The sequence below is a fragment of the Amblyomma maculatum genome, unplaced genomic scaffold (assembly GCF_055883805.1).
Source record: "Amblyomma maculatum isolate TAMU_Amacu unplaced genomic scaffold, ASM5588380v1 scaffold_23, whole genome shotgun sequence".
Taxonomy (NCBI): domain Eukaryota; kingdom Metazoa; phylum Arthropoda; class Arachnida; order Ixodida; family Ixodidae; genus Amblyomma; species Amblyomma maculatum.
Window position 1 is genome coordinate 2,493,940 of NW_028146748.1, and position 11,147 is coordinate 2,505,086.

General features: G+C 41.3%; 2 pseudogenes; both read right to left on the bottom strand.

The window, feature by feature from the left end:
- Window positions 1–483: 483 nt before the first annotated feature.
- On the bottom strand, window positions 484–656 carry LOC146171179 (U2 spliceosomal RNA; annotated as a pseudogene).
- Window positions 657–6,066: 5,410 nt separating this feature from the next.
- LOC146171180 (U2 spliceosomal RNA) lies at window positions 6,067–6,237 on the bottom strand (annotated as a pseudogene).
- Window positions 6,238–11,147: the final 4,910 nt, after the last annotated feature.

Genomic DNA, 11,147 nt, shown 5'->3' on the forward strand with positions numbered 1-11,147 from the left:
ACATAAACAAGCCAACAATGGGGATAGGAAACACTAAATGAACTAGTAAAAAAAAGAGAGCTCTCACCAAGCTCTCACAGCAACCGGGAATCCAGGGACAGCAGGGGTTCCAAGAACAGCAGGTCCGGATGGTCCATGAGTCCAGGGGTCCAGGGTCAGCAGGGGGTCCAGGAACAGCAGGGGGTCCAGGGGTCCAGGATACTACTACACTTTGATCTTAGCCAAAAGGCCGAGAAGCGATGGAGTTGGAGCAACAATTATTAATAATTATTTACAGTTGCGTAAATAATTACTACACTCTGTAAAACCAACCACATAACAGTAAAAGTCGGAAAAAAAAGTCGGAAAAAAAAGTCGGAAAGAAAAGTCGGAAAAAAAAGTCGGAAAAAAAAGTCGGAAAAAAAAAGTCCAAAAATTTCTAGAACAAAACAAAGCAGTTTTTCTGTTTTTTTTTCAATTGTGCCTTCTCCCCCCAAAAGGGGGAGATGCTGGGCCGGTCCCGGAAGTAGTGCAGTACCGGGTCGACCCGTGGCGGAGTTGGAGCAAGCCCCGAACACTCCGCCGCGCTACAAAAATCAGTTTAATATCATGGGTACAATTAGAACCCGTAACAGATATTAAGCTGTTAAGAACAGAGTGTTTTTCAGAAATGTTTTGTACATTTCCTAGCAGTTTTATTGCAGACACCTACTGTTGTTGTTCATTCCTTTTTAGGGGAAATCTCATCTGTAAAGTTTTATTCCTGGTGTGGGGTGAGTGTATTGTTGTGCGTGTAGGAAGTCTTTCTAACTCGAGCTGCTGAAGTCCACCGAAGTGCGAGCCCTTCAATTTGCAGCTACGTGTTTAGCATAGACTTCACGAGAAGCTGCGATGGTATCGCTCACCGCCAGCTTCTTGAAGAGACGCATGTAGCGTTTGCTACAGAGGCGCCTCATCACTTTGTCATTGTTGGGGTCCCAGGAGCCCAGGGCCCCAACAACGACTGCCTCGATGCTGACCCGCTGGAATTTCCGGAGCAGGTATTGGCGAACGGGTTCGTACTTGGCGATCTTACTCTCCCGTAGCAGCATCGAAGGCGGTTTTGCGATTGTCAAAGGGACATGTGACATCGATGACAATCGCTGTTTCCCCGCGCGCCAGAACAAGATCTGGGCGGAGGTTCGTGTCACCCACGGGCCGGTTCTCATGGGTGACGGTGAATCGCTTCTCAGCGGCTGTCTTCAGCCGGTCGACGATCCTGTTGTGTCGGCTGGTGTAGGCGACGCTCTGGCGCATGCAGTGGCAGAGAACATGCGGGAGGGATTCCTTGTCTTGCCCGCATCTCCGACACCGCTGGTCAGCAGCGACATCCCACGGCCTGGCTCCGTTGAGGGGCAGCAGGTTCAGCCTCGCACGGTGCACGAAGCGCCAATCGCAGAAGCGAGTGAAGCGCCCCGTCCTCATGAAGTGGGAACTGCTACGGTCGGCTGCTACGCACTCCATCACTTTCCCCTGGTTAGGCTTTTCGTGGAGATTGTGATCTCGTGCGCGCATAGCGATGCTCCGAAGTGTCCTCACCACTTTCGTGCGCTGCTTCTGCGTGACGGTCACGTCGGCGCGAGTGATGCTGGGGCCCCCCTCTTGCATCTCCCACGTGACCGCCAGGCGCCGGGAAGCTTTGCGAGCCTCCGTCCATACAGACTGAAGCTGCGTTGCCCTAGCTCGGAAGTCTCCCTCCGTCTCCCCTGTCAGGTAGGCAGCGATGTCCTCATCCGTGGCTGGTCGGCGTAGTCTCTTCGTCGTGATGGCAGTAACGGCATGCAGCGCTAGATCTCGCACCTCTAGATCAAGAGAGGAGAGGAGCTTAAATGCATTGTCAATGCGGCAGATGTCGCTCACCTCCGCTGCGAGGGGGATGCCGACCGAGCCCGATGCTGCACTGCCGTAGAGGTATTCATTGGCTGCGGTTCCTGGAAGATAAAGGGATTTTTTGATTAGTGGCCGCAGTGCATCGTCGAGGCGCGCCCACTCTGACTTGCCCAACACACCGCACCGCATGGAGAAATTGAGCGCTGGATATACAAATGTTTTCACAGCGTCCAATCTCTGCCAAGGGGCGAGCATTGAGCTAAGCAGGCGGCGGCCGGTGTTGATGGCCTGGTCCACAGTAGCTCTGTCCGGGAAGACGTTGAACCCTACAGGGCGGCCCAGGAACGTCTGGCTTTCAAAATCCTGGATAATTGGGATCTCAGCTCCTGCAATAAAGAAAGGGGTCAGTCTTGTACCAACCGGTGTTTTGCCGCTCAGATGAAGAGTGCGGCACTTCGCTGGGTTAAGCTGTAATCCCAGCCTAGAAGAAAGGGATTCAACAGTATTAATGCGGGCTTGAAGCATCTCCGGGTCATTGGCCAGGGGGGTGAGGTCATCGGCGTAGGCCAGGATGTTGTGCTGCCTCTCGCCTCCCTGCACAGCACGCAAAACAGGGTCAATGACAAAATTAAACAAGAGCCCGCTCAGTGGGCATCCCTGTCGAATCCCTGCAGAAATAGCGATCGGCCGTGTTGACCCTTCTTGTCCTACGATGGTGGTGGTGTTGTCCCTGTAGAGGTCAGCGACGATCGAACAGAAGTCGCTGCCGGCGCCTGCTCCACGTAGTGCGTCGATGAGGGCGTTGTGGGCGACAGATCCAAAGGCGTTGCTGAAGTCAAGGAACGCCACGCACAGCTCCCCACCGCCACCCCTCGCTGCGTCGAGGCGCTCCTGCAGCACGAAGTTGTGCTCAAACACACCATCGTGCGGCAGGAACCCCTTTTGACAACGAGAGAGCAGCTCGTGTTCAGCGATCCATCGCTGCAGCCGAGTGGCGAGACACCCAGCATACAGCTTTGAAATCGTCGACCCGAGTGCGATGGGGCGCCAGTTCGTGACGTCCTCCACAGGTCCCTTCTTGTGGATGAGGATGGTCCGGGACTCCTTCCATGCTGGGGGCACTCTCTTGAACTTGAGGCAGGCGTTGAATGCTGCTGTCAGGAAGGCTGCTTCAGGGTCTGTCGTCTTCCAGTGCTGGTAGGTGATTCGGTCGTTGCCGGGCGCGGTGTTCTCACATTTCCTCAGCTTCGTCAGGACCTCCTCTTCGGTGAACTTGTCTAGAGGGAATTCCGTGAGGTCGCTGCTCTTGGCCTTGTTGAGAAGAAGGCTGGTGTCCACCTCCTTGGGGCCCCACGTTGCAGTGAAGTGGTCCTCGAGATCCTGTAAAGGAACCGTGCACATAGGCGACTCGCCGTCCACAATCAGGCGTACTGCTCGGCGGCGATTCCTGCGGTAAAGAGACTGGATCTGCTGAGCGTTGTCGGGGTTGGTCGGACGGCGCGGCTTACCTCCGGCCGGAGCCTTCGGCAGCTTTACCGCCTTTCCAACCTCGGTGATGGCCTCCTCCAAGATGGAAAGAAAACCATCCCAACCCTCAGCAGACGCAGGCTCACGCAGCAAACACCGGAGGCGCCTGGTGTGGTCGACGAGTATGCCCTCGCACTCCAGTTCATCAGAAAGAGAATCAGTTAGTGCTCCCTGGGTGGCAGTTGCGTCATGGTGCCCGCCGCCGTCGTCGTCTTGAAGCTGCGATGTATTGCTTTCCTCGCTGATTGTTGACAGGTGAGCCCGTTGTCCGTCGCCTACCTGCAAGGAAGGAGAATCTTGTGAATTCTCCATCTCCCTGCTGCTGTTGGGTGTGCTGCTGGCAGGCACGGGAATTCCCTGGTCATCCTGCTGGGATGGGGAGGTGGGAAAAATTAGTGCTGGTGTTGCTGCTCTCGTGGTGCTGCTCTCTGGAGGAGGAGAGATGGGGGTTAGCGTTCGTGGCTCTTCCTGGCCCGCTTCCTCCACATTGGTGTCTTGTTGAGGCGTTGCTGGTGGTGTCCTTGCGTCTTGGCTGATGTCCTCTTCTTGTGGGGGCTCTAGATCCGGTGGTCTGGCGTCCCGTGATGGTGTTCGTCTTAGTCTTCTCGTCGCCGCTAACGGTGGCACGGGACGAGGCGGTAATGCCTGCATGGCAGTCTGTTTGCGGTGCCACATGTGATGATTTTCCAGCCCTCTTTTCGATGGAAAAGAGAGCTGGCAATCACCGCACTTGTGGCTGTGCAAGTCAGTGCTGGCCACCTCGAGCTTCTCTCCAGTAAGACAGGGATGCGCTTTTGGCCGAGGACCGACCTCTCTGTGGCAGAGAGTGCAAAAATGCGTGACCTGGCTTATGCGCACCCCATGCTCACTTTCAAGATGCCGAGTCAGGGACTGCCGCCTGGACGTCCACAATACCGGGGAGTACGCGGTAGCGCATCCCTCTTCCGTACATCGGAACGTCCTCGCCAGAGGAAAGAACAGCGTAAGGCTGTTCCCATCACGGCGAGGTTGCGATCCGGGCTGTGGCGGTTCTTCATTGTTGGCCGGGCTTGGACTGGTAGACGGCGATCGGACTGGAATGCGGCTTCTGCTGGCGGTGAAGGCGCTGCTTGTCGGAGGCGATGACATCACTTCTAGCAGCGGCGGTCGTCTGGAAGAAATGGCGGGGTGTACCGCGCGACATACTGCGATAATGGATTTCCTTCCGCAGAAGAGGTCAGCGCTGCAGCTCCCACGGGGAAAAAGACTATCCAGAAAGAACAGCTAACATACACTAATAATGAGACTGAAAAACCAAAGTGCGCACAGAAAAAAAAAAAAGAGAGAATGCTCAACACCAAAAAAAAAAAAAAACAATATGAGAGCCCTCACCAAGCTCGTAGCAAAGCAAAGCAAAAGATGGAGCTGAACAGGAGAGAAACACCAGTAAACACCACACACAAATCACCCTCGACACAATACAAGTGAAAAAGAGCAACGCAGCAACTAATAAAAATCGTCACTCAATTACCAGGCAAACGCGGCAAAGAGCCCTCACCAAGCTCAAAAAAAAAAAAAAAAGGTTTAACAGGAGCGAAACATGGGAAACACCACACTTGACTGGAAAACGGCTCTTGTCAATGAAATCACATTGCAGGAACCCAATAAATCAGCACCTCAACTAAAATAAAAGGGCACACATGCAAAGAATTCGCACTAAGCTCTCAAAAAAAAAAGAAAAAAAAAAAACTGGTGGCAATGCAACAAAAAGTAATAAAATAATAATAATTAAAGGCACAACCGGCGAGAAACAGCGGCAGATACTACATGAACAAACCAACAAGGATGGCAAAGAATTTGAACACAAACAAAAAAGTAAAAAAAAAAAAAACTAGCAAAGACGTAAAAAGAAAAAAAAAGTTTAAGGGCAGAAAGCACTACATGAATAAACCGATTGCAAAGAATGTGAGCACAAACAGAACGGAGAGGTTAAAGAACAAGCAAAAAAAAAATGAAAACTAGAAGGACAAAAAAAACAACAAAAAAACTAGCAAATTAAGAAAAAAGAACACTTGAAGGACAAAAAACACTGCCAGATACTACATAAACAAGCCAACAATGGGGATAGGAAACACTAAATGAACTAGTAAAAAAAAGAGAGCTCTCACCAAGCTCTCACAGCAACCGGGAATCCAGGGACAGCAGGGGTTCCAAGAACAGCAGGTCCGGATGGTCCATGAGTCCAGGGTCAGCAGGGGGTCCAAGGGTCCAGGATACTACTACACTTTGATCTTAGCCAAAAGGCCATCTTAGCCAAAAGGCCGAGAAGCGATAAATTGACAAGGAACTGCAGTTCGATCCCATCAAAAATGTATGCCCAAGTGGTGCCACTTATCGGTTGTTGCAGAAACAGCGTCGGTCCACCGTTTTTTGTTTGTAGCACTTGAGCTATGGTTTACCAAATCTCGACACATCCCTTGAAGGGGATTCTTAATCAAACCATTCTTTATTGCCTCAAATAATGGACTCACATGCAATGACATGCGGAAAAAGTAACCCAAGGTGTCACTGCATGCACGAGGCGCCCAACAATGCAATAAGACAGGCATTGAGAGGATTGCTGTGTTAGGCACATGGATAGCAGTGAGCTCGAATGAAAAAAGTTAGTTGGCCTCATCTTTGAGTTGTGATTGTCCTCCCCCAAAAACCGTGAGTCGCTTAGCTAGTCCCGGAAGTAGTGCAGTACCGGGTAGACCCGTGGCAGAGGTACAGCAAGCCCAGAATGCTCTGCCGCATTACAAACAATAGTATAATGTAAGGGTTACAAATTACAACTGCCAACTGATATCAAGCTGTTAAAACAGTGTTTTCCAGAAATGTTTTGTACATTTGCAAGCAATGCTTTATTGCAGATACCTACTGCTATTAAGGCAAAAGCCTTTATTGCCTCATAGTTGTCGTTAGCAAAAGTGTCACATTTTTGCCACAGCACTTATTGGTCGCGAAGGGAAGATGTCGTGGAGGTGTCGACCAATCACAGAGCAACACCACAGTATGTGCAAATGCATAGCTTATATGTCCATATGTCAATCAATGAGCAGTTACTAATTAAAAAGGAAATAAATAAGTAAATAATTATTTATATGCTATGTCCTGGTTATTGCACTAATTACTCAATATTGGCTAGGTAAACAATTATTACTAATTATTTACAGTTGCGAAAATATAATTACTAATTATTACCACACTGTAAAACCAACCACATTGGCTAGATAAACAATTATTACTAATTATTTATAGTTGCATAGTATACTTACTAATTATTACCACACTCTGTAAAACCAACCACATTGGCTACATAAACAATTATTAATAATTATTTACAGTTGCGTAAATAATTACTACACTCTGTAAAACCAACCACATTGGCTAGGTAAACAATTATTACTAATTATTTACAGTTACGTAAATATAATTACTAATTATTACCACACTGTAAAACCAACCACAATGGCTAGGTAAACTTTTAATACTAATTATTTACATTTGCGTAAATATAATTACCAATTACTTCCACACTCTGCAAAACCAACCACAATGGCTAGGTAAACTATTACTAATTATTTACAGTTGCGAAAATATAATTACTAATTATTACCACACTGTAAAACCAACCACATTGGCTAGATAAACAATTATTACTAATTATTTATAGTTGCATAGTATACTTACTAATTATTACCACACTCTGTAAAACCAACCACATTGGCTAGATAAACAATTATTAATAATTATTTACAGTTGCGTAAATAATTACTACACTCTGTAAAACCAACCACATTGGCTAGGTAAACAATTATTACTAATTATTTACAGTTGCGTAAATATAATTACTAATTATTACCACACTGTAAAACCAACCACAATGGCTAGGTAAACTTTTAATACTAATTATTTACATTTGCGTAAATATAATTACCAATTACTTCCACACTCTGCAAAACCAACCACAATGGCTAGGTAAACTATTACTAATTATTTACAGTTGCGAAAATATAATTACTAATTATTACCACACTGTAAAACCAACCACATTGGCTAGATAAACAATTATTACTAATTATTTATAGTTGCATAGTATACTTACTAATTATTACCACACTCTGTAAAACCAACCACATTGGCTACATAAACAATAATTAATAATTATTTACAGTTGCGTAAATAATTACTACACTCTGTAAAACCAACCACATTGGCTAGGTAAACAATTATTACTAATTATTTACAGTTGCGTAAATATAATTACTAATTATTACCACACTGTAAAACCAACCACAATGGCTAGGTAAACTTTTAATACTAATTATTTACATTTGCGTAAATATAATTACCAATTACTTCCACACTCTGCAAAACCAACCACAATGGCTAGGTAAACTATTATTACTAATTATTTACAGTTGCGAAAATATAATTACTAATTATTACCACACTGTAAAACCAACCACATTGGCTAGATAAACAATTATTACTAATTATTTATAGTTGCATAGTATACTTACTAATTATTACCACACTCTGTAAAACCAACCACATTGGCTACATAAACAATTATTAATAATTATTTACAGTTTGTAAATAATTACTACACTCTGTAAAACCAACCACATTGGCTAGGTAAACAATTATTACTAATTATTTACATTTGCGTAAATATAATTACCAATTACTTCCACACTCTGCAAAACCAACCACAATGGCTAGGTAAACTATTATTACTAATTATTTACAGTTGCGAAAATATAATTACTAATTATTACCACACTGTAAAACCAACCACATTGGCTAGATAAACAATTATTACTAATTATTTATAGTTGCATAGTGTACTTACTAATTATTACCACACTCTGTAAAACCAACCACATTGGCTACATAAACAATTATTAATAATTATTTACAGTCGTAAATAATTACTACACTCTTTAAAACCAACCACATTGGCTAGGTAAGCAATTATTACTAATTATTGACAGTTGCATGAATATAATTACTAATTATAACCACACTCTGTAAAACCAACCACAATTGCTAGGTAAACTGCTATTACTAATTATTTACAGTTGCGTAAATATAATTACTAATTATTACCACACTGTAAAACCAACCACAATGACTAGGTAAACTTTTAATACTAATTATTTATATTTGCGTAAATATAATTACCAATTACTTCCACACTCTGCAAAACCAACCACAATGGCTAGGTAAACTATTATTACTAATTATTTACAGTTGCGAAAATATAATTACTAATTATTACCACACTGTAAAACCAACCACATTGGCTAGATAAACAATTATTACTAATTATTTATAGTTGCATAGTATACTTACTAATTATTACCACACTCTGTAAAACCAACCACATTAGCTACATAAACAATTATTAATAATTATTTACAGTTGCGTAAATAATTATTACTAATTATTGACAGTTGCGTGAATATAATTACTAATTATAACCACACTCTGTAAAACCAACCACAATTGCTAGGTAAACTATTATTACTAATTATTTACAGTTGCGTAAATATAATTACTAATTATTACCACACTGTAAAACCAACCACAATGGCTAGGTAAACTTTTATTACTAATTATTTATAGTTGCATAGTATACTTACTAATTATTACCACACTCTGTAAAACCAACCACATTGGCTAGATAAACAATTATTAATAATTATTTACAGTTGCGTAAATAATTACTACACTCTGTAAAACCAACCACATTGGCTAGGTAAACAATTATTACTAATTATTTACAGTTGCGTAAATATAATTACTAATTATTACCACACTGTAAAACCAACCACAATGGCTAGGTAAACTTTTAATACTAATTATTTACATTTGCGTAAATATAATTACCAATTACTTCCACACTCTGCAAAACCAACCACAATGGCTAGGTAAACTATTACTAATTATTTACAGTTGCGAAAATATAATTACTTATTATTACCACACTGTAAAACCAACCACATTGGCTAGATAAACAATTATTACTAATTATTTATAGTTGCATAGTATACTTACTAATTATTACCACACTCTGTAAAACCAACCACATTGGCTAGATAAACAATTATTAATAATTATTTACAGTTGCGTAAATAATTACTACACTCTGTAAAACCAACCACATTGGCTAGGTAAACAATTATTACTAATTATTTACAGTTGCGTAAATATAATTACTAATTATTACCACACTGTAAAACCAACCACAATGGCTAGGTAAACTTTTAATACTAATTATTTACATTTGCGTAAATATAATTACCAATTACTTCCACACTCTGCAAAACCAACCACAATGGCTAGGTAAACTATTATTACTAATTATTTACAGTTGCGAAAATATAATTACTAATTATTACCACACTGTAAAACCAACCACATTGGCTAGATAAACAATTATTACTAATTATTTATAGTTGCATAGTATACTTACTAATTATTACCACACTCTGTAAAACCAACCACATTGGCTACATAAACAATAATTAATAATTATTTACAGTTGCGTAAATAATTACTACACTCTGTAAAACCAACCACATTGGCTAGGTAAACAATTATTACTAATTATTTACAGTTGCGTAAATATAATTACTAATTATTACCACACTGTAAAACCAACCACAATGGCTAGGTAAACTTTTAATACTAATTATTTACATTTGCGTAAATATAATTACCAATTACTTCCACACTCTGCAAAACCAACCACAATGGCTAGGTAAACTATTATTACTAATTATTTACAGTTGCGAAAATATAATTACTAATTATTACCACACTGTAAAACCAACCACATTGGCTAGATAAACAATTATTACTAATTATTTATAGTTGCATAGTATACTTACTAATTATTACCACACTCTGTAAAACCAACCACATTGGCTACATAAACAATTATTAATAATTATTTACAGTTGCGTAAATAATTACTACACTCTGTAAAACCAACCACATTGGCTAGGTAAACAATTATTACTAATTATTTACAGTTGCGTAAATATAATTACTAATTATTACCACACTGTAAAACCAACCACAATGGCTAGGTAAACTTTTAATACTAATTATTTACATTTGCGTAAATATAATTACCAATTACTTCCACACTCTGCAAAACCAACCACAATGGCTAGGTAAACTATTATTACTAATTATTTACAGTTGCGAAAATATAATTACTAATTATTACCACACTGTAAAACCAACCACATTGGCTAGATAAACAATTATTACTAATTATTTATAGTTGCATAGTGTACTTACTAATTATTACCACACTCTGTAAAACCAACCACATTGGCTACATAAACAATTATTAATAATTATTTACAGTCGTAAATAATTACTACACTCTTTAAAACCAACCACATTGGCTAGGTAAACAATTATTACTAATTATTGACAGTTGCGTGAATATAATTACTAATTATAACCACACTCTGTAAAACCAACCACAATTGCTAGGTAAACTGCTATTACTAATTATTTACAGTTGCGTAAATATAATTACTAATTATTACCACACTGTAAAACCAACCACAATGACTAGGTAAACTTTTAATACTAATTATTTACATTTGCGTAAATATAATTACCAATTACTTCCACACTCTGCAAAACCAACCACAATGGCTAGGTAAACTATTATTACTAATTATTTACAGTTGCGAAAATATAATTACTAATTATTACCACAC